The following is a 25,197-nucleotide window of genomic DNA, read 5'->3' on the forward strand; positions in this document are numbered from 1 at the left end:
TGACACTTACAGAAGCCTCAGTTTAATATTTCTCAGTTCAATATTTATTTAAAGAAGCAGACACCAATATGACCTTCTCATAAATGTGAAAAGCGTTTAAAAAAAAAAAAAATTATTTTCTGGTCATAATTTGAAAACACAACACAGGTCCTATGTAGAAGCACACCCTATCAGTACTTAAATTAGCCAAGCACACATGGGGGGGTATTTACAAGGACCTTGCACCACGGGGAAATAACTTAAATTAAAATGGGGAAAATAAAATCAAAGGGACTCAAAGGCCTTTTAAATATGCCCCAAGCAGCCTATGAAACTCCAGCAGTCCATATCAAGAAAATTAAATGACTTCAATAAACGTTTTTAAACACATCAAGTAAAGCAGTTATTCAACTACATTCAAGGGGAAGTGACTTAAAATGCCCTAACACACATGAAAGCATATTTTGAAGGCCCTTGCACCATTTTTCCATCACTTTTAACATGGCTATGTAACTCAAAGAAACAAAATCTAAATTTGCCAAGCACACATGGGGGTGTATTTACAAGGACCTTGCACCACGGGGAAATGACTTAAATTAAAATGGGGAAAATAACATCAAAGGGACTCAAAGGCCTTGTTAATATGCCCCAAGCAGCCTATGAAACTTTAGCAGTACATATCAAGAAACCTAAATGACTTCAATAAACGTGTTTAAACACATCAAGTAAAGCAGTTATTCAACTACATTCAAGGGGAAGTGACTTAAAATGCCCTAACACACAAGAAAGCGTATTTTGAAGGCCCTTGCACCATTTTTCCATCACTTTTAACATGGCTATGTAACTCAAAGAAACAAAATCTAAATGTGCCAAGCACACATGGGGGCGTATTTACAAGGACCTTGCACCACGCGGAAATGACTTAAATTAAAATGGGGAAAATAACATCAAAGGGACTCAAAGGCCTTGTAAATATGCCCCAAGCAGCCTATGAAACTCTAGCAGTACATATCAAGAAACTTAAATGACTTCAATAAACGTTTTTAAACACATCAAGTAAAGCAGTTATTCAATTACATTCAAGGGGAAGTGACTTAAAATGCCCTAACACACATGAAAGCGTATTTTGAAGGCCGTTGCACCATTTTTCCATCACTTTTAACATGGCTATGTAACTCAAAGAAACAAAATCTAAATTTGCCAAGCACACATGGGGGCGTATTTACAAGGACCTTGCACCACGGGGAAATTACTTAAATTATAATGGGGAAAATAACATCAAAGGGACTCAAAGGCCTTGTAAATATGCCCCAAGCAGCCTATGAAACAAAGCAACATTTAAAATACACAACTTTCTTCATAATTTTCTCCCTAAAGCATACTATTCTCTATCTAAATTAAATGAATCTTTTCTCACCTTAGCAAATACTTTTTGAGTTTCAAAACAGTCTCAGACACACACCAATTTGTCTTCAGCAGAGCAAAAGGTATGCACTCCAGAGGCTGCAACCAACAATGGCACAGAAATGCTGTAATTCATCACACATATCTCTCATGTCCCCCAATCAAAACTCTTCCCTCACTTTTTTCAAATCAACACCCTTCCCCCTTCTGCCCTTTCTGCCTTTTTTCCATAGCAACCACCTCCTGAAAGACCTCTCATGTTTGCAAGTTCACACAACAATGTTTCAATTGAACTCTGAACTCTCAGTACACCTGCGTATTCAGTGCAATCTTTCATAAAATGATTTTTTCTTGACCATTCAAATTACGTCTTTCAAAGAACTCATCCATGCACCCTAACTTTCTGTTTTCAGCAATCAAAATCCACCAATCACTGCTACTGATTAATTACCACAGAAACTCCACAGTTTTTTTCATTACATACTCCTACTGTTCCAACTGCCATTTCATTACCACACTTTATCTGACTGCAGCAGAACCTCCTCTCACCGTGTTTTGTGTCTGGATTGTTGGACATAGTTATATCCACTGGGCTCAAAGGTATGCTGATAACAGAAATTTACACAACCTCAATTTACAAAATGTGGAAATCAACTGGATTGGCCACAGAGGATTAAGATGTCACCAATTGATACCATTGGTGAAAACCTTTTTGCATTTGCCAAAACCTGACCTGGTAATTGTGCACTGTGGAGGAAATGACTTGGGCACTTTGACTGGGGTAGGTCTGGAAATGCTTTTAAAAGACACCTTTGACCAATTGATGGCACTTTTTCCTCAAACTGCCTTGGTATATTCAAATATATGCCAAAGACAGAAATGGAGGTGGTCCAACCAATTTTGTCCACAAATTGAGAAATCGAGGAAGCATGTAAATAAGTCTGTTTCAGCTTACATGAGAGACCATGGAATGGGCTCCATCTACAACAATAACTTGCGTTACTACATGCAAGATATCTACAGAGCAGATGGAGTTCACTTCTCAGATGAAGGGAACAGAATTTTCATCCTGAATTTAAGACTGTGCATTGGTACCTACTTGTAGGTACCTAAATCAGCCACAGGACCCAAAAGCTCTTTTCAGAGCTACCCTACACCTGATCACTCACAATTATTATTTTACTCTAACTTTTTTCACTAATTTTCACCAAAGTACGCTCCCCGGAGCGCTACCTGGTACGCGCACCGGACGCTAACCGTGCGAAAATTTGAAAAAAAATGTTTTTTTTCTCGCACATATGGGCCTCCTCAGCCACCCTCAGAAAACCTAGGGGGTCAGGATACGTCTACCGTGCCCCCTTCTACCCATTCTCAACATTATTTTCCCTCCATCTTGTATCTCAATTCTACCAAAACACAAAATGGAGGATTCCCGTAACGCTGCCGGTTCGCGTACCGGGGCGCGCACCGGGAAGCGCTCGCTCAAAAAAGGTGGGAAAGTAATATACAGAAAAATCACTGGAGACACTTTCACCAAATATAGATTAGCTCATACTACATACCAATTCCTACCATTTTCACAAATTTGGTTGGAATTCCATTTAGCCATTTAGCCTGTAGACCTCTCTAAATACCCTGAGGTAAATTACTTCACAAAACACATCTGAATTGTTGGAATTGACAACCAATTAAAATGTTACTTTCATTTTCTACTTTTTTTACCTGACATTTGATTGGTTATGTACCTGAATATATATAAAGAAAGAGAGAGAAACACAGCCATTTTGACTACTACTTCCTGAAGTACATTGCAAGAGCATTTTCACTGACAACTTAAACTTGTTTTTAAAAGGTAAGATGTTATTTTGTAAATTTGAAAGGAGAACTATGTCATGCACTTTAAATTAATCTGGGAAAACATTTTTAGATAGTTATATACTGTCCCTCTGTAAGAGTTAGACATTGAGAAAGGCTTGTTTATTATAATTATGGATTGATTTAGGTTTCTGTGGTATAATTATGAATTAACTTAGGCTTCTTCACAGGCACTTTTTAATAGTACTACTTCACGCCTGAAACCATACAGTGCCCATAGATTACTTCTCTGTTATAAACTCACAAGTACCTGTCTGAACTTAAACCCAACAATGCCCTATCTCTACTGATATATTTATTTTTTATGCAAATTACAGCAAGAAAATGGAAGGAGAGCAGAATATTTCCTTCAAAATTGTTCTGGAGAACAACACAGAAAAAGTTATTGAGGACAATGATGACTCAGATTTCATGGATGAATCACGGGACCATGAATTAGTTCAATGTGTAGATGCAGTAGATTCGCTGAATGAAAATGAGGACATTTCCGACAATTTGTTGTTAAATGTTCTGTTAAATTTGGAAAAAGAATCACAAAAATAAATTTATATTTATTAAAAAAAAGCAAAAAAAAAAAAAATGAACAATCAATAAACATACAATATTTAAAAAGTCTATCATTCTTTTTTCCTTATAGTACGCTCCCCAGACCGCTTCCCGGTGCGCGTACCGGGCGCTCCCCATGCAAAAAAAACAAATTTTATTTATTTATTTTTTTCCCCGCGGGGCCCTTTTAAAGCCTCCACATCAAACCTAGGGGGTCAGGGAGGATCTACTATGCCCCCTTATGGTCATTTACCCCTTTGTTTTGGCCTCCTCTTGTCTCTCGATCCTACCGAGAGACAAGATGGCGGCCGCTCCGGACTGTTTAGAATGTTGACAGACACCGGAGAGCCAATCAGCTTCGCTTCGCGAAGTTCCGTTACGCGTCAGGTACGCGAACCGGGGCGCTGCCCGGAGCGCGCTTACAGATATATATATTTATTTGAATGTTAATTTCTCAAAATCCACTGGAGCACATATATTGAGACCTAGCGAAGGCAAATCGGGCTACCAGTCCCTACAATTTTGCCAACTTTCGTGGAAATCCATTCAGCCGTTCGAGCTAAAAGTGAGTCCAACCGCCCTATGGAAAAATGCATGGGAAAAACGCGTTTTGGGACCCCCCTTTTTTCTCGGCCCCCCTTGACGAAACCCCCCCAAATTCCCAGGGGCTGTTCCATTTTCCTGAAAATTTCAGCCAATTCCGTCCTCAAACGCCAAAGTTATTCGACATAGAATTTTCAAAAATCCCATAAAAAAAAAATCCTAACTATATCTACCTACTGGCGACCGCCAGTAGGTAATATATATATATATATATTCACTGAAAAAACCATAGGTTATAGACCATATATAGTTAGGAATTAGCATTTACAAAACCTTGAAAATTCACTGAAAAAACCATAGGTTATAGACCATATATAGTTAGGAATTAGCATTTACAAAACCTTGAAAATTCACTGAAAAAACCATAGGTTATAGACCATATATAGTTAGGAATTAGCATTTAAAAAACCTTATTTTACTCACACAAAACCATTGAAATTCCATATATAGTTAGTTGCACTAACTATATATCGCGCACCCGCAATCCACTGCTGATGATGTCACATATTACATCATTCATGACATGGTCAGTGACATCACTGATGACATCACTGATGACATCTCAAATGACATCACTGATGACATCACTGATGACATCATCCAGTGACTGTGTGTTTCTGTAAAGTTTAAATATGTTTTACATATTGAAGAATGAGTAGATGTAGAAGTGTCTGGATGAAGGATTTAGTAGGTGCGTGACTGACTGTATGAGTGAGTGATTAAATGTGTCTCACTGAGTGCATGGGTTAGTGACTAAACTGTCTTAATTTGTGCATCATTATGTCTGTTGTTCTGTAAACTGCTGCATGTGTTGATCAGTAGCTATATGAGTAACTATATGGGTTATTGATTGATTGCCCAAATATTTGTATGGGAGACTGAGTGTGTGTGTGGCTGGCTGGGAGGTGTGTGACTCTGTGCAGATCAATGTGTACTTGTATCAATGATTGTATAAGAGAGTAATTATGTGTTAGTATATGTTTCAAAATGTAAGGTGCTCTATGTTTAACTGTATAGATTAGAAAATGGAAGTGTGATTGATTCTTTACAGGACTGACTAGGTGTGTGAGTAACTCCATGGATGAGTGACAGAGTGTGAGAGTCTGTATAGGTGTATGAGTGCATATGATAGTGTTGTAAAGATGAGTGATTGTATGTATGAATGATTGTATGGGTAAATGAGTGAATGTGTGTGTAAACATAGGAATCACTGAGTGCGTATGTAGTAACTAGTATTGGTGTGTCAATGGTTTCAAAAATTATACTCTGTATTTAACACTGGGTGTAACAGAGGTTATATTAAAGTGTGAAGAGATGCATTGTATTGTCACATGAATGATATCATCAGTGATGTGGTCATTGATGTCAAATGAGATGTCATCAGTGATGTCATCAGTGATGTCATTTGAGATGTCATCAGTGATGTCATCAGTGATGTCACTGACCATGTCATGAATGATGTAATATGTGACATCATCAGCAGTGGATTGCGGGTGCGCGATATATAGTTAGTGCAACTAACTATATATGGAATTTCAATGGTTTTGTGTGAGTAAAATAAGGTTTTTTAAATGCTAATTCCTAACTATATATGGTCTATAACCTATGGTTTTTTCAGTGAATTTTCAAGGTTTTGTAAATGCTAATTCCTAACTATATATGGTCTATAACCTATGGTTTTTTCAGTGAATTTTCAAGGTTTTGTAAATGCTAATTCCTAACTATATATGGTCTATAACCTATGGTTTTTTCAGTGAATTTCAATGGTTTTTTAATAGCAAATATCATAAGCTGTCGAATGTCAAGTACGTGGTAAGAATTTTTTTTTTCGTGTTTATGCACACTGATCTGCTTTGATTGCTGCCCCCCACCCCTCATTTCTATTAGGAGTACTCTCTCTTTGCAGATAGTGAAGGGTAGTTAACGCAGCCCTTTCCCCCTTTGTAATCCGTCGTGCCTGCTTCTCTCTCCATTTGATTGATTGTTCTCTTTGGTTCATTCTCTATTTACAAACAAGCACAGAGTCGCAATACTCTGTTTAGTCTTTGCAGATAGCGAAAAATCGTGTAAAAAAACAAAAGGAATCGAGCAAAATCAGTAGGCCACTAATGGGATCTCTTTTGACCTCGCTAAAATAGAAACATTAGGAACAACCTGTTGAAAATAGCAATGCGTATGTATATAAGCGGCGTTCATTTGTGTTCACAGTACCCCTTGTTGATTGTTTCAATCGAGCATTGAATTGTTCGAAGTTAATTCTCTTAACGATCTTCTCTACCTGCAAACGAGGAAGAATAGGAATATTCTATCTCCCTTTGCAGATAGTGAAGGGTAGGTAACGCAAGCCTTTAACACGTCGTACCTATTTCATTCCTCATTGATTGATTGATTGTCCGAACATTGACTGTTTGGGAATTAGTTCTTTTTGGAGGTATTCCCTGTTTGCAAATAAACGTAGGAAAATCTTTGCAAGTAGTGAAAGGGTACGTAATGCGGACCGTTCTCCCCCGTTGTAATCTGTCATGCCTATCTACTCCCCACTGATTGATGCACCTTTTTCACCCGGACCATTTACTAGAGATACGTCATCTGGCCCGACCAGAGAGCACCCCTAGTGAAAAGGACATATGCAATAATAACGAAGTGATCACTGTATCCTGTTAACAGAAACTTTACCATGAAACAACCTGGAAAGAAAAAAATAGGAAAACGAAAATCAGTAGGCCACTGATGAACATGAACTTTTATTAAACAACGAACAAAGAAACGATAACATAACGTAATGATAAAACCTATTAATGTCCTAGAAACAAGAAAACGTTAAAATATGCCAGTGGTGAGAGACCACAAAAACAGTAAGAGAAACCAAATCACCCCTCGCTGTCCCACCGCCTGCCACGCCAAAAAAATCGATAGACTAGGGAAAATGCAAGTCAGTAGAACATCCACCCCCACTCTGGAAACTTCCAAGGTGGGGCAGGGTTCCGGCTATGCCCAGCCGGAAGCAGCCCATATAAGGCAGGTCCTGCTGCCACGCCTCGGCCAGGAGATCCTAACGTAGGGTGTAGCCGGAGGAGAGGCCGAGACCAGCGGGACCCGGCCAGGGGATTGCCTTTACAACGCTGAACAGTTGCAGGGGGGGGAATGTCTCCTCGACCCTCCCCTCTCTCTCCCAGTCCGGCCGCGGTGGCCCTTGAGAGTTGCAGGTAGTCCCGCCACATGCTCTTCCGGTCCGACCACCAACGGTCGGGGGGCCGAGGCCGACGGGATCCGGCTGCAGCCGATAAACCAAGAAACCCGTTCATGGGGCCAGAGCCAGGGGCGTCCGGCCGACATCCACCGGAAGCCCGGCCCGAAGACGGACGGGACACTTCTTTCTTTTATAATGGCTGCGACAACACTGGGGGGGGATGTCTTGCACATGCCTCCGACCCCCCCCTCGTCCTCATCGCCTGGTCCGGCCATAACAAATCTCAAGCGAGACGCCGTGGGGTGCACTGGGAGGGAGAGACGGTGCGAACAGGCCTCTCCCGCCTCCCCAGGTGGAGACTTCCCAGCTGCACCCTCAGCGCTCCAGGCGGTGGCATCCTAACAACTACAGTGCTGCACAGTTTCGGAACGACCTAGATAACGGTTCTTCCACTGTGGCCATGCTGCAACGTCTCGCCCGGCAGGGTGGAGCCCGTCCGCTCATGTGACCCCGCGATCGCCGGTAGCTGCCGAACTCTCAAAATGGCGGTCGACCTGGCAAGAGCGGGCCCAACATAAAGAAATGGCCCGGTCACTGGTTGACTCCACCACCGTAGTCCTCCACGACCTTGAAGATTCTAGAGGAGCCGCGGGAGTCTCCGACCCCCGATGGGGAATGACTGCCATGATCGCCCGTGGAGTGACGAAACTGTATCCGCGGGACGTCGGCGCTCCCATGCTGGCGCCAGCCTCACTTTGAATTACTACAATCCTGCAGACCTCACTTCCGGTGAAAGCACAGTGTGACCCGGTAGGAAAAATTATTGCACCCCCTCCCCTTTTTGACTGATAGTTCAAACCACCGATCCTTTCCTTTGCCCTTTTAACGGAACTTTGGACTGCCTCCCCCTCTTTTACATTTTCTAGAGAAAACAAAACATTAACCACTACATTAGCATAGCAGTTGACACCAGAACTGTTTTCAAATTGAAAACCAACAACATCTTCAACAGAATCCTTTTTGTTTCTGCTGTGACCCTGCTACAGCACAGGCATTGTCCCCAGCAGTAATTCTGCAATGCCGGTAAGAATAGCTGTGGTGCCTACTGGACTCACTCACCCCCGCGGCGCCCCACGCCGTTTTTTGCTGGGCGGCAACTTACTAGACATCACTTTCGTGCCATCTAGATTTCAGCGCGTTCTGCTGCCTTGGAACTATTCGCACAACAGACCGCTACTGACAAGAATATTTCATTATTGGTGCTGTCAATTTCAATAAATCTATTGGATAATTAAAAAGAAATTGCCACGGTCTCTTCGTTGTTTAAATGTTTTTACTGTTTTTGTTTTGTTGTATATATTTATATGTTATTAAAGTTTTATATTCCTACTACTTTGTTGGAGTGCTATATATTTTTAATGTGACACATAATTGTAAAAACTTTGATGTACAAAGAGTAATTCCTGGAATCTTCCGCTTCAGGCTCGGTCCCCTCCCCAATCACAATACAGGATGGTTTTCAGATAGTAGGAACACGTGTGGTGTGACGGATCTCATCGAGTGTGGGCCGTGATCTACTATAACTCCTTTGAAGAGGGGTGATTCTTTACAGCTGGGGCCATAAACTACATCTGCAGGGCTAGCTGATAGCCTGGACAATCGGACACAGAGAAAGAGGAGTGTCAGAGGGTGCGGTAGTGAATAGGGCGAAAGGGAGGTGTCGGGCGGGCACAGAGTGTGATTCTCAGGGAAGAGCAGCGCAGATGGGGGGAGGTTTATTGCCCATGCATAAGACAGAGAGCGGTGGTGACCAGTGCCTGGGGGAGATGCTTACGAGGGTGAGGAGCCATGCTACGAATCGACAGCGTGCAGAGAGTGGGTCTGGTCAAGACATCTAAAATGGCTGCCGTGCACGACAAAAGTGTGGCATTTCAAAAAAGGCAAGATGGCGCAGACAATGTTTTTCAACACTTCCTCATTTCCTTCGAATCGAACGTTAACAGACGTTGGGGCATATTACCAAAGTTAAGCGATATTTATCGCTAACGATGCTTACCAACCAATTTTTTACCACTAAGCATTGTCAGAAATTATCGAAGATAAACCTTACTATTATCAAGGTTTATCGCAAATGCGATAATAAACGGCCGCAATGCATGAATATCGCTAAAAACTCAGCGATATTCATGCATTACCGAGCTAATACTCTTAGCCATGTTATCCACCTCCCATTGGATAACATGGCTAAGAACTGCTCAGGGCAGGTGTTACTTTTTGGAGATATTCGCGCTTAGCGCGAATATCTCCAAAAGTTGGTAATAGGAGATAGATATCTTGCATGTTGTAATGCAAGTTATTGTGGTATATGGAACTCATACCATAATCTCTCAGGAAAGCAGAAACTGATCCTTTTGGGACCGCCTAAAAAGGCCTAGGGGGTGAGGAGTACTCTACTTTGCCCCCTTTTCACGTTCCGAACTATTTTATTTTACTCTCTTCTGTAATTACACAAAATAGCAGCGATAAGATGCATCGGAGACACACAGTGAGAGAAAGGAGGCCGGAGATGAAGAAGACATGTCAAATACACATTGGAGATAATATAGTGGCAGAAGGGAAGTAAATATGAGTAAACTTATCATGTAACATAAAAATGTTGCACTCTATACTATAAGTCTCATTTTATACTACAATCACTTCGCTACAACCTCATAAATTAAAAATAAAAATGAATAATGTCTCAAACAATTTTTGATTTCTAAATATAAATTTATTCTTCAGAATTTTCTAAATTTGAAAGAACTAGTAACATGTCCTCATCAGCAATGTCCTCATTAAAAGTCTCCAATGATGATTCTTGTAACTCTATGGTCTCCAAACACTCGATAAATTCGCCATCAAGAGATTGATCAAAAAAATCATTCAAGTCATCTCCTCCTTCTGACAATATTTCATTATTGGTGCTGTCAATTTCAATCAATGTAGTGGAATCATTCAAGTCATCTCCTCGTGACAATATTTCATTATTGGTGCTCTCAATTTCAATCAATGTAGTGGAATCATTCAAGTCATCTCCTCCTTGTGACAATATTTCATTATTGGTGCTGTCCATTTCAATCAATCTAATGGAATCATACAAGCCATCTCCTCCTTGTGACAATATTTCATTATTGGTGCTCTCAATTTCAATCAATGTAGTGGAATCATTCAAGTCATCTCCTTGTGACAATATTTCATTCTTGGTGCTGTCCATTTCAATCAATCTAATGGAATCATACAAGTCATGTCCTCCTTGTGACAATATTTCATTATTGGTGCTCTCAATTTCAATCAATGTGTTGGACAATTCAAAAGAAATTGCCACGGTCTCTTCATTGTGAGCCATTTTATTTTGAAATTGCTTGCTGTAAATTGCAGAAAAAAATAATCACTTTCATTTATCGTCTTTAGTAATACATAATATAAAACTAACTTTATCAAGTATTTAGTATAACAGAAGGACTGCAAATAAATAACAGAAAACATTTTTCAAATTATCTTCAAGTGTACAACATAGTTCCCCATACAAATTAACAACTCACCTTTTTAAAAGTAGCAGAAGTGTTAGTACTGTGTAAATCAAACACCAGAAATTCACCACCAAAAATTCCTCACAAATGTACCTCAGACAGTAGTATCACAAAATGGCTGTGGTTTCCTCTCATTTGACATATATACATAACCAATTAACTTTCATCACACACAAATACAAAACCAAAGTAACATTTTAATTGGTTCTAAATTTCAACACTTTCAAATGTGTTTTCCCCATGCAATTTTCCATAGGACATTTACATACGTCTACAGCCTGAATGGCTGAACGGAATTACACCAAACTTGGCAAAATGGTACATCAAACCTAAGAGGTCAGGAAGGATCTACTATGCCCCCTTATGGTCATTTCCCCCTTCGCTTTGGCCTCCTCTTGTCTCTCAATCCTACCGAGGGACAAGATGGCGGCCGCTACGGACTGTTTGGAATGTTGACAGACGCCGGAGAACCAATCAGCTTCGCAAAGCTCCGTAACGCGAAAAGTACGCGAAGCGGAGCGCTGTTACAGATATATATCTTTTTTTCAACGTTAATTTCTCAAAATCCACTGGAGCACATATATTGAGACCTAGCAAAGGCACATCGGGCTACCAGTCCCTAATATTTTGCCAAGTTTCGTGCAAATCCATTCAGCCGTTCGATTATTATTATTTTGTTTTTTTTTTGCCCCGCGGGGCCCTTTTAAAACCTCCACATCAAACCTAGGGGGTCAGCGAGGATCTACTATGCCCCCTTATAGTTATTTCCCCCTTTGTTTTGACCTCCTCTTGTCTCTCGATCCTACCGAGAGACAAGATGGCGGCCGCTACGGACTGTTTGGAATGTTGACAGACGCCGGAGAACCAATCAGCTTCGCTTCACAAAGCTCCGTTGCGCGAAAAGTCCGCGAACCAGAGCGCTAACCGGTCCGCTGTTACAGATATATATCTTTTTTTAAACGTTAATTTCTCAAAATCCACTGGAGCACATATATTGAGACCTACAAAAGGCACATCGGGCTACCAGTCCCTACAATTTTGCCAAGTTTCGTGCAAATCCATTCAGCCGTTCGGGCTAAAAGTGAGGCCAACCGCCCTATGGAAAACTCAATGTTAAAAACACGTTTTGGGACCCCCCTTTTTTCTCGGCCCCCACTGGACGAACCCCCCCCAAATTTTCAAGGGCTGCTCAGAAACAAAATGTGCCATTTTCCTGAAAATTTCAGCCAATTCCGTCCACAAACGCCAAAGTTATTAGACATAGAATTTTCAAAAAACCCATAGAGAAAAAATCCTAACTATATATACCTACTGGCGACCGCCAGTAGGTAATATATATATATATATATATATATATATATATATATATATATATATATATATTACCTACTGGCGGTCGCCAGTAGGTAGTTATAGTTAGGACCTAGTTTCCATAGGAAATCCTCAACATTCTATTTGGTTTAACTTTGGCCCTGGTGGACGAATGTTTGCGAATTTCTCAAAGAATATGGCTCGGTCCGCTGCGCTCCTTCCCTGAAAGTTTGGGGGGGAATGGTGAAGTGGGGGCTGAGATAAAAGGGGGGTCCCAAAATGTGTTTTCTCCATGTTATTTTCCATAGGACGTTTAGACACGGCCACAGGTCGAATGGATTTATAAGAAATTTGGCAAAACTGTAGAGTCCGGCTCGCAGATTACGCTTTTTTAGAATGGTGTAAATCTGTTCAGTAGTTGCTGAGAAAATTAAAGTTAAAGTCAATTATATATCTGTAAGCGCGCACTCAAGCGGCTACGCGCGAGCGGAATTTTTTTTTTGCTGCGTGACGTCTGTTAACGTTCGATTTGAAGGAAATCAGGAAGTGTTGACTGCCATTTTGTCACTGCGAGTAAATATATTGTCATTTCAAAGCGTTGGAACATGGAAAGGGGAGAAGGTAGAGATTGTTTTGCTGCGTAGGTTCTCTCAGGGTGTGCAGTAAGGCCCTTAAACGCGAAAATATATATATATATATATTTTTTTAAGTTGCGGGGTGCGCGCAGTCGGGTGCGCACACCTATTTACAAGAGTGTGAAAATGGAGATAAATCAGAAGTTTGAGTGCTTTGATATAAGGTGGCTCTGAAAAGAGCCCTTGTGTTAATTGAGTTTTTTCTGCATTTATAAGTAAGTACCGATGCGGAGTCTGATGTTGCAGAGGAAGATTCTGTTTCCCTCATCCGTGAAATGAACACCATCTGTCCTATAGATGTCTTGCATGTGGTAACGCAAGTTGTTGTGGTAAATAGAACCCATGCTATAATCTCTGAGGAAAGCAGAAACAGATTTATTAACATGTCTCCTTGCTTTATCAATTTGTGCACAATGTTGATTGGACCAATTCCATTTCTGTCTTTGGCATATATTGGAATATACCAAGGCAGTTCGAGGAAAAAGTGTCATCAATTGTCGAAAGGTGTCTTTTAGAAGCATTTCCAAACCTACCCCAGTCAATGTGCCTAGATCGTTCCCACCACAGTGCACAATTATAAGGTCTGGTTCTGGGAGATGCATAAAAGTTTTCACCAATGGTAATAATTGGTGACATCTTAATCCTCTTTGCCCAATCCACGTTATCTGCACATTTGGTAAATCAAGGTTGGAAATTCGTTTGCTTGCTGCATATTTTCCACTCCAGTGAATATAGCTGTGTCCTAAAAGCCAAACCTTCATTTTCAAGGCAGATGCACTCGTACTCCGATGGGTTCTGGAAGTGGAATGGCAGTTAGAAGCTGAAAGTCAGGATAAAAAAATGGATGAAGCTTGGTGTGGTTGAAAAACGAAAAATGATTGGTTGATTCTAATACGTGAAGATTGAAGACTACGTTGCATGTTAATGTTATGTAAAAGAAAAAGTAGTATTGGGTGTGAAAAAAATGACATGTAACAGAGCTGTGGATAGGCAGGTGTTTCTGAAGGGAAAACAGTGTTGTTAGTTTGCTGTAGAACGTTGAGATACGAACTTTTGACCTGTGCCTTCAGCCAGGTGCAGAATGAGGTGTTACCATGGAAACAGCCAGAGATGGCAGTGGGTGATGGGATTATGTGACATTGAAAATATTGTGAGGGACAACCAACTGAAATGTAAATTTGAATACAAAATTTTGCGGGAGGAAATATGATTGGCTGAAGAGACATATATGAGTCTGTATTGACTGGATATCTGTGCCATTGAATTTTGGTTGCAGTGATAGCAGCATAATTGAGACTTCCGTCAAATGAATATCTATTTTGTGACTGTCACTGTTGTACATCGTACAAAGCATTGGTAAAGGTAAGTCTGTAACTGTTTGTTTTGTCATGTACCGTAAAATATGGTTTACTCACAAACAATGATTGATTTTTCTCATAGTTTGAAACTAAACTCATTTTTGGCTGTCAAAATGTGTTGTATTTCTAAAACTATTTTTAATTTAAATGTGAAATATGAAGTATAAAATATGTTTAATATGAAGAGTAATTATTTGTGTGATTTTGAAGCCTTTATATATAATGAGAGAAGTTGTTTATGAAGTGAAAAAATGATATTAGCAGAGAGACAGATAATGCAGATAGAGAGAGAAATGGTAAATTACATGTGATACCGTCGTGAAAAAATGTTAATGGTTAATGAATTCGTAAACTTTCTGTCACACGACAAAATTAGAGTTTCGGTTTGTGGCCGCTGTCTGCATTGGTGGGCGTAGGGTGAGAAGGGCAGGTGGTCGAGTAAAATAAAATGAAAAGTTGGATACATTACATGTGATACCGTCTTGAAAAAGTGGTAATGCTTAATGAATTCTTAAACTTTCTGACAGACGACAAAATTACATTGTAGTTTGTGGCCGCGGCTTGTACTGGTGGGGTGAGAGGGGGAGGTGGTCGAGTAAAATAAAATGAAAAGTTCTGACCATGAGGTTGTACACAGATTTGTGCAGTAAATGTGTTCGTAAATTGAGGTACCAAACGGAGTATAAAAATATCTCTCTCACTCCTGCTGTTTGACTGCATCTTCATCTGCCTTCTGTTTTCCGTCTCCGTTGCCCTGTGTTATCTTATTGTGTGTGTGTCTGTCTGTGTCTGCCTTCAGTCCGGGCTGAGGAACTTTGCTGTGGAGGCACACACAGATAGTCGCATCAAAGTAGTTGGAACGTTTTCAAAAAACTATTTAAATAATTGAAATGCTTTTTTGAAGCGCTAGTGAATGTTTTCTTTCACAATTACCGCTCGGTTGTTTCCATAGAGCAGAGGGTATGTTGTATTTCACTACTTAGTGCCTCTGCATCTGCACTCTGTTCTCTGGTGGCTGGCGGAGAAGTGTTTGTTATTGTGGAGATTAAAGCGTGATAAGGAGTGAAATACGACATAGCGCCTGGTCTGTAGAAGCGTGGGAGCAGTGATTAACACTGAGTGAAGCGGAACTGCGGCGGTGCTTGGTAAGAGTAATAAATTATTTTTTTACAGAGGTACAACTGTCTGCATGGTGCGCGACCTACTAAGAAAGGGTTCACGGCTGTTATAGGCCTGCGGGTTCTAGTATGAGTAAATCAGGTCGACAAAAGAAAATATTAAGTTAGTACAGCTGAAGTTACGTGGAACACATGAATACTGTTTCAGTATACAATCATTTTAGTTGAGATTATGGGTTAAAAGAGAGAACGTGTATATTTGAAATGTTTATTCAGAAATGCACTGTTTTCAAGGCAAGTTTCTTATCTAATACGAGTAGAGACTGCAAAAAACAAAGTAATCGGTATAGTCACTAGTACATAAAATACAAACGGTTTAGTTGATGAAAAATGAATATGGTTTAGCAAAATTAAATATACACTCTTATGAGGAAGTATATTGGGGCAGATTTATGAAGGCCTTGCGCCGCCGGTGCGTCACTTTTAACATGGGAAAAAGTGACGCACCAGCGGCGCAAGGCCTTCATAAATAAGGCTCATTATATTTTAATAAATGGAAGAAGGTCTCTGGCCTTTCAGTTTAGGAACGATACATGACAATGCTAGTGGTTAGACAATATGTCTTTATCAATGAGTTCTCTGCATGCGAAGCACTATCACGTTTCTGTTATGCTATTGTGTAAGGGAAAAAAAACGCGCCAAAACCGACAAAATGGCGAGAGGTGCATGTTTGTAATGTGTTGGATCGTTCGCAAATCAGTGTTGAGAAGAACTACTGTATTGAGATATCTTTTGAAGGTTGCAGTATTGCATTTGAAGTACAGTACGAAAAACAATGGAAATATTATTGAAAGAACATATTTTTCTCTTAAGTATTAAAAAATATTTTAGTTTATGGAAAATTAAAGGTGCAGAGGTGTGTGAGGCGGAAATAAGCAGTTCAAATGCGAAATGGCTTTTACAGTTATAAAAAACTCATTCTATATTTACACATTAATTAGGGCACATGTAGCATATATTACCGAGTTTTGCTTCGAGTACGTTTGAAAGAACATAAGATAAGATATACAATAGAATTGTTGAGATTAGACTTTAATAAAAAATAAAGTTCAAAATCGAGTAGCTGAAGAAAAAAAATTTAGTCCACAGAAAAGATCAAAATTTAACCAGTGACGCATCTGTGCTGTTTTTGCTCAATGGTGCTCCACATTGTAAATGCGGCACACCATGGGTGGCAGAGCAGCGGTGAACATTAACTGGTGCATCTCTGGGGATGCGCCAGTTAACATAAATCTGCCCCTTTACATTTAAGTATGAGCAGGGGACACAGAGTTGGTGAGGCTTATCCAAGGTTAAAAAGAGATGAGTCCTGTTCACTGAAAACTTGGACATAGGCCTCACCTCCTCAGCATCGCTGGACATGGCTAAATAATAGCTGCAAAATGTTACTCTTGTTAAACAATTTTACTATTATAGTCTCTGAGATTTGTCTCTTACTCTGCAACATCTTATTGTTGTTCTCTTTCTTTAAAGATAACGACAACATCAACCATGAGTGATAATGAGCAATCCATTGATCTCGATCTTATCGTTGAACTTGTCATTGAAACGTCAGTGGAAGTAGATCCCTTAGATGATTTAAATCCTGAGGATGATGAAGAACATGATGAGGATGCGGATTTGTCAGAATTGTATGACATAGGGTGGGAAGCTGACCTGCTTGAGCCTATGGAACTATAAACATTTATTTTTAAAATTTACTGGAAATAAAAAGTAAAAATGTAAACCGTTTCATTTAAAATTAAACACAACTTCAAAAACAGGTTATGTGTAGTGTCTTTAATAAAATAGTCAAATATGCTCATAAAATTAGATCAGATTCACATATAAAACAGCACAGGTAAAATGTAGAAGCATTCCATTTCTTTCCTACTATTTGTGAATACTAAATTTGCCAATGCACTAAAAATTATTCTATGTAAAAATGAGAAGTAGTGTGTTAAATTTTTGACAAAGATGAGAGAGTAAAAAAAGGTTAACCTGATGTTTTAAAGTTATTCACAGGCTTCTTTAGAGGAAGTATTCTATATGATTGTAGCGTGGGTGTTTCACTTTTTTATAGGTAATAGAATGCATTCTGTATGCTGTAGCAGGAGGAGTACTACATGCTTGAATATTCTTCAGTGCTTATTTTCATTTCGTAAGTGGTATTGAGACCGACACAGAACTTCAATGGATCGGAGGGGCTGTTCCTGTGCATCTGGAGGACTGCCAAGCCGTTGCAGCAGTGGGAGTGAGGCCTCTCACGACACATAACTTCAATGGATCGGAGGGGCTGTACCTGTGCATCTGGAGGACTGCCAAGCCGTTGCAGCAGTGGGAGTGAGGCCTCTCACAGGGGCATAGCGCAGCTCCTTTTGATGCTCACAATTGTAGATAACAGGGTAGAGATGTCGGTGGAATTTATAGATGGTTAGTCACACTAGAGTGTGCGCGGCGCCCCTAGCACCTCATTACCGCAGACAGGGGAGCCGCGTTGCACAGTTTGAGAATCAAAGATTTAGGAGATAAACCTTCATAATAGGAAGGCTTCTAAGTGATAAAAATCGCCGGTGCTCGGCGTTAAAAATATCACTGCTATCGGTGGAATTTTCCACGGTGTTAGTGCTTCTACAGCAATGGGAACACAATACTGATAGAAAATCCTGTAACAATCTCAGTATTTCACATTATCGCGTGAAAAGAAAGTCTTCCGAAAGATGTTGAACGTTGTTCTCTTTTGAGAGTACAAAAGATAGTGAGGGAAGTGGGTTGAGTCCTCCGTGTAAATTGCAGAATAGAAACTACTAAGAACCAATTGGAAGTGTTGTTTTCGAGTCACATGACTTCACATGCGCGTCTCAGGACGTGTACGCGGTGACAGTATCTGGTCACGTATGCCATTTGGAAGTAGCGGTCTAATTCAGCGAAGTTTCAAAACGTGAAAAGGAGTAAATCAAAACACATCCGGATTTAATATATCTTCTGAGCTCGATTCAAGCATACAATTGTTAAAGTATAAAACCTTTTATATTTTTTTTTAAAATACCAAGGTGTGTACATTCGGTCACGCACGAAAGTTTGAAAAGACATTCGGCTCCATTTAATGTAAATTTTCATAATAATAAAAAAGAAGCCTAGGTTTAGTGTCTTTGACGTAGTATAAGTTCTTTGATGGGTCTATGAAGAAATTTAATAAGTTGCAAAGTTTTCACGAAATATATATGCGGGTGCGCGCACACGGTCGCGCACGAACGAAAGCCAAAAAAGCGGAGATAAACCCCCTTTATAATATGCTCCTGGAGGTCTTTTTGGTAGAATGAGTTAGTTCTGAAAAGAACTTTTTTTTTTTTTTTTTTTTAAAACAAGTGTTATGTTGTTTTTGATTTTTTAAACTTGCAACAACATTTTCATGCGTGAGACAGGATCAAAATGAAATGAAGAAGGGATTCTGTTACTGACGCTGACCCTGCGTGAAGCACTTTCCTATTCCAGCGAGGAAACCTGTGATCCTGCTGTACCCGCCACGCCTCGCCAGACCCGTTGCGCGGGTCCCGCTTCGCGGTGTGCAGCACTTCTCTGCTTCGTGAAGGGGCATTGTTCTCGACCAACCGGCAGGGCTGCGAGCATAGCGGCGGACTCCGAGGACCAGGAGTCCCCGCGCGCCCTTACTCCAGCTGGGCTGCTCTCCCTGCCGGCCCCGCCCTCCAGGTAGCTGGTTGGACAGCTACATTAAGGATCCTCCACCCCCGCGGCGCGGGAGCGCGCGGGAGGGCGCCGGGAGAAGCCCGGGACAAGGGCGGGACCGTCTGTGGCCGTCCGGGGACGTCCAAGGACGGGATGGGCTACCCCATTAACATCTTCTGTCCCAGATTGTAAGGTAGGCCTTTAGCCATGGCGGCCAATTCCGAGAACTCCAGCATAGCGGGTTCCAGTAAAAGGACACTTGACAATTATTTTACTAGGGGTGTCGTCGACCTGGACAAGGATGACTCACTATCTGAACGCAGGATTGAACGACGCCGTTCTATTGAGTCCCTGAAAAACAGACCTTTAATTGATTTGGCTTCTCCACCTATTTTACTGGACACTATTATTATTACACCCCTTGATGATCCATTGTCATTGGACGAATTCCTATTATTGCTTAGAAGTACTCCACCCCCAACGGTCTCTACATCAATTGTTCCCTCACCCAAAGTTTTGCTTCCATCTGTATCTAGTCCGTCACCAAATGTGGCCAATGTACCCTGTCCTTTACCTAAGGAGCAGCCGAAAAGGCTAGGTAGACCATCTACCACCCCTAAGACCCTCGGCCCTCCGCCCACTAAAAAGAAGGAGGGGGTTAGGAGCTCCCAAAAGGGGCAAGCTCAGTCACACTGAGTTTGGCAAAACATCTAAACTTAAGACCCCTGGTGTATTTGCACCCAAAACCTCGGCACTGATTGATGCAGTGACTATAGCGGCACCAATCTCAGACCCTATCAACTTACATCTTGGTAATACCCGAGGGATCCAAGATGAGGCTGTTTCCATTCCAAACCTAGTGACTATTCCTCTCTCAGATACTGAGCGGAATACAGTTGAGCAGTTGCTTAGGTCCTTCATGCTCCCAATTTTGGATATCCTTAAAAGGGTTGAGCACCGACTAGGCAATTTGGAGGCTCTGCACAATGCCAAATTAAGTGCTCCTAACACCCCTTTAATCCCTACTCCTGTGTCCACAATTACATCACAGACCCCAATAGTTTCTGCTCCTACTATCCTGGCCCCAAACGACTCCAACAGTGGCAACAATAGAGTTGCTAAACCTTCCGCCAGTAACAAGCAGGGCACTGTAGACAAACCAATGACTTCTGCTAAGACAATCACTGTAAACAGTAAGTCTTTGAATAATATCCACCAGAAAAATTTGGTTTCTCAACAGGCCCAGGTTCCTGTTCAAGCAGTAACAAAAACTATGGCTCAGGCTCCAATAGATGCCCAGGCGGGAGACGCTACTTCTAGTACTAGGACTAAGTACTTGAGTAGGGGGAGGTTCACAAGGTCCACTAATGGTACTCCACATGGCCCTAATGTAGAATTACCCCCAGAGTCGCTACCCTTTGTAGTTGTACTCACAGGTGTCCCCCCATTAGAAGCAGGCAAAAAGGAGGGCCATCCCCAACTTAAGAATAAGATTCTACATTGGTTAGGCCAAAATAGACCACTCCCATATTATATCGATGGGGAGATAGTCCATGTTAGACGCCTGCCCTGGCTGGGTACCAGGGAAAAAAACATTGAGGGTGATATAGTTGTTATAAATTTTAGGAACCCAGTAGCTGTTGGGGCTATATTAACAGGCCCTCCCATGAATTCGAATACTGCTATTGTCCCATACGACCTAACTTACTTTTACCCAAGGTCGTATGTGACTCCTGCTCTTTTCTCTGGTGGGGTTCCAGACCCCAATGGCATTAGGAACAATCACTTGCCTCTAAATAACAACTACATGCACCTCTTGCAGAGGCCTCCCCCCGCTAGGAACAACCTAGCGTGGAATACAGTCCCTGCTAATGGACGTAGTCAGCCTCGTGCGGGGCAAGAGTTTTTCCAGGGGAATAGAAATATGGATCATTTGATTCCTTTTACTCCACTGGAAACCTCGAATAGATATGGAGCCATTTCTGGTCTAGATGGCTGCGATTGACTTCCAGCTAAGGCAACCAAAGATTTTAGTGTTGATGGTGGGGGGCCTTTGGAGGAGAACACCCAGAGTGGGTCAAGCTACCCATTTAAATTCTTCCAACAGGGTAGTTCCCCCTCTAGCACAGATGATGATAACTACATTGTATCCAACCATGAGATCCCGATGATACAGACGAACATAGAAGTGGGTGATCCTAATGTGGGAACTGTTATACTTTCAAACAAGCCAGCTGATCAACTGTGTTCTAATAATAAGAATTTATTGTTGTTATCGTGGAATGTGGCGGGTTTGGTGGTAAAGCAAGAGAACATGGAGTGGTGTGATTATGTGGATAACCATGGTATCTGTATATTCCAAGAGACATGGGCCAGGACTACTCAGCATAGATTGGGTTTTGCAACTTATGCCGAGCCTGCAACAAAAGGTCCCAGGGGCAGACCATCTGGTGGATTGATCATATGGGTGGCTGTCCATCTTGGGTTCTCGGTTAAAAGAATCAACACCAATTCTTGCGATATTCTGTGTATTTTCCTAACCCGTAGAAACACACCCAAAATAGCGATCATTAATATTTACTTACGTCCAGTTTTGGGTGGTACGGTTTCTCATACTTTGGGGTCCCTGACTGCCCTATTAAACAGCTTCTCAACTGATACCTAGGTGATAATAGGGGGGGACTTAAATTGTCATTATGAACCGCTCGGGGGCGTCTCACAGTTAACATCAGATGAGGATGACGCCTGCCGGATTCCACCCCCAAATATCTACCCAGTAAAAAACTGGTCTCCCATGGCCATGCAGCTCACCGCATTGACGTATATATTCTCCCTTAGGGCCTGTAATGGCCGCTTTCCGGGGGATAGCCCAGGGAAGAGCACTTATAATGGAATGGGTCACTCATCAACAATAGATTATCTGTTGGTTAGCATGTCTGTATGGCACCTGATTCGTTGTTTCCACGTATCTGACCGCGTGGAAAGTGACCACAACCCCTTGGTAGCAGAACTGGACGTGCCAATCCACGACGGGGAGCATCAAGAGGTCGATATGGTCTCCAGTGCGATTAGGATCACACAGGGTGGCAAAAAAATTTGATGGTCTACTATCAAGTCGTCGCCAGATAACCTGGCATCACTGTATAAAAGCGTCATTCCCCAGCTTGAGCATCTAAACACATTGTATGAAAACGCCTTTAATTCTGATAATGATGTTAAATGCTTAGCTATACATAAAGAATTAATGCTGACCTTAGCAGCTAGCTTTTCCAAACCGGTAAAACAAATCAACCGACAGGCACGTCCCACAAATCCCTGGTACAATCAGTCCTGTAGGCAGGCGAAGAGCACTCTAATTTCTGCCATCAAATCAGACCATAGGGCTAACATTAGCGCTGCAAGGAACTTCTATAAGAACCTCCTTTCTCATGCAAAATCCGAATGGGAAACAGAGAAATGGAAGGCCATTAAACAAGCACTAATAACGAAAGACGCCCGAACTTTTTGGAACTTGGTCCATACTGGGAAGCCAGAAGGGAAGGTAAAGATTGATCCCAATATTGCCGAGGAAGCTTGGTGTGCATACTTTGGTGATCTTTATTCTAGCACCGCTTCCCCTCAAAATGCGTCACCCATAACGCCCTTGAGATTGGGCCTAGATTGCCCTTCCCCTCCCTTTACTAAGTTGGAAGTTACTCTTGCAGTCCAAGGGTTAAAATGTAATAAGGCCCCTGGGTTGGACAAGATCCCCGGTGATCTCTTCAGAGATGAGCCGAAGATCTGGGTCCCCTACTTGACCGTCATATTTAATGCCATTCTTGACGGTCAAGAGCCTCCAAGCACATGGCTGGGGGCCGAAATTATCCCGATTTATAAAAAGGGATCCCCGCTGGCCCCGTCAAACTATAGACCAATTAGTCTAATTGACGTTACCCAAAAAATTTACGCCAATCTGCTTTTGCAACGCTTGCAAGATTGGATTAGTGAGAATAACATCCTCTCCCACTTGCAAGCAGGGTTCCGTGCTAAAACATCGACCATCGACCAATTATTACGGCTCCAGGTCCTTTACTGGAAGCACGTGGTGATGGAAGGGGGGAGCCTCTACCTAACATTTGTGGACTTAAAATCCGCATTTGATATGGTGGACAGAAACCAACTTTGGAGCATATTAACAACAATGGGGATACCACCCTACTTATGTCTCCAATTCAAAAGACTCCATGAAGGAACTTATGCAAAGGTTCGCTATGGCAGTAATGGCCAGCTAACAAGAGATTTTCCCATTGAGAAGGGAGGTAGGCAGGGATGCGTATTGGCCCCTACGCTATTTTCCCTTTTTTTAAATGGCCTCGTTGATGACTTAAGTACTGTACAAAACAGTGACGCTCCTAACTTAGCTGGTGGTAAATTTCCTGCACTCATGTTTGCGGACGACACCCTGCTGCTCTCAAAAACATCTATGGGGATGCAGCGGGTGTTAGATCAATTTACCAAATTCTGTAGGGACAGGAACTTGGTAATTAACATAGACAAAACAAAGTACATGGTTTTTAATGGCATTGCAACTAATTGCCCTTGTCCAACTATGGATGGACGAGCACTGGAAAGGGTAAATAATTTTACCTATCTAGGCCTGACCCTAAATGATAGAATGAGTTGGGAAACCCAAATGACTAACGCCAATTTAACCCTTTCTCAGTCTATGGGGGGTATTCTTAAGGTTCAGAAATCCTGTGTTCACAAGCTAGTCAGCGTACCGCTGGAAATATATAAAGTACAAACCAGATCTTCTACCCTTTACGGGGCTGAACTCTGGGGTCATTGTCCAGCGAATGAGATTAGTATAACCGAGAATAAATTTATTAGACAGCTGTTCTCCTTACCCACTAATACCCCTTTAGTCCCACTAAGGCTGGATACAAATTTGAGGCCTATTGCAGAAGTAATCGCCTCCCGCCCGCTCCTCTACTGGCGTAGATTGTGGAGTGTCCCGGAGCTCGAATGCTATAGAGAAGAACTAAAGATTGTGATGGCTCGCCCGGGTGTAGGGAGGATAAAGTGGTTATCTTTTATAAAGGGCCAGGCGTCCAAAATCGGCATGGAGAATCTCTGGTCTAACCCGGAGGACACATGTAAATCTATCTCAAAGAAAACCCTGGCTGAGACTATAAAATATTACAACCTTGAAGAGGTCCTTCGATCAGCCAGGCCTTCTAGTCTCACTGACAGCTTTTTGGATTTTAAGAATGTTTATAGTTTTGAGAAAGAATTAGATGTTATAGAACCTGTCTTAACTAAAAAATTGTTCTTACATTTCAGATATGGTACACTACCCCTCTATTCCTATTCTGATAAATGGAAATTGGGTTTAGCTCGCCCTTGTCCTGGTTGCAATGATCCAAATGAAACTACAATCCATGTGACCTTGTTCTGTCCTGCATATTCTGCCAGCAGGAAAAAATGGATTATACAGTTATGTAAGAATTTAGGACTTAGGAATTACGTAGACTATTTTAGAATTCTAAAAACTGATACCAATGCATTGATAGTTACTGCGATTGCAAAATTTTTGTTTTCGATGTGGTTAACTAGACGAAGACTGATCCGCTGTAGTAACCCGCCTTGTGGGCAGACTACTTGTTTCAGTAATAACTAGTTTTTTATTGTGTTTTAAAAATCTTTTAGTTCTTGTATTTTACTGATTTAGTGTTTTTATTGATATACTAAAAACCGCACGTTAACCGATTATTGCAAATATCCAAAATGATATGTAACTACGCATTGGTTGAGTTGTAAATGTTTTTTTCTTTATTGCAATGTACTTTTATGGTTCACTAACAAACCGAAATAAAGTAAAAATGATGATGATGATGATGATGA

This window comes from Lissotriton helveticus, chromosome 6 (genome assembly GCF_964261635.1).
Source record: "Lissotriton helveticus chromosome 6, aLisHel1.1, whole genome shotgun sequence".
Classification (NCBI taxonomy): Eukaryota; Metazoa; Chordata; class Amphibia; order Caudata; family Salamandridae; genus Lissotriton; species Lissotriton helveticus.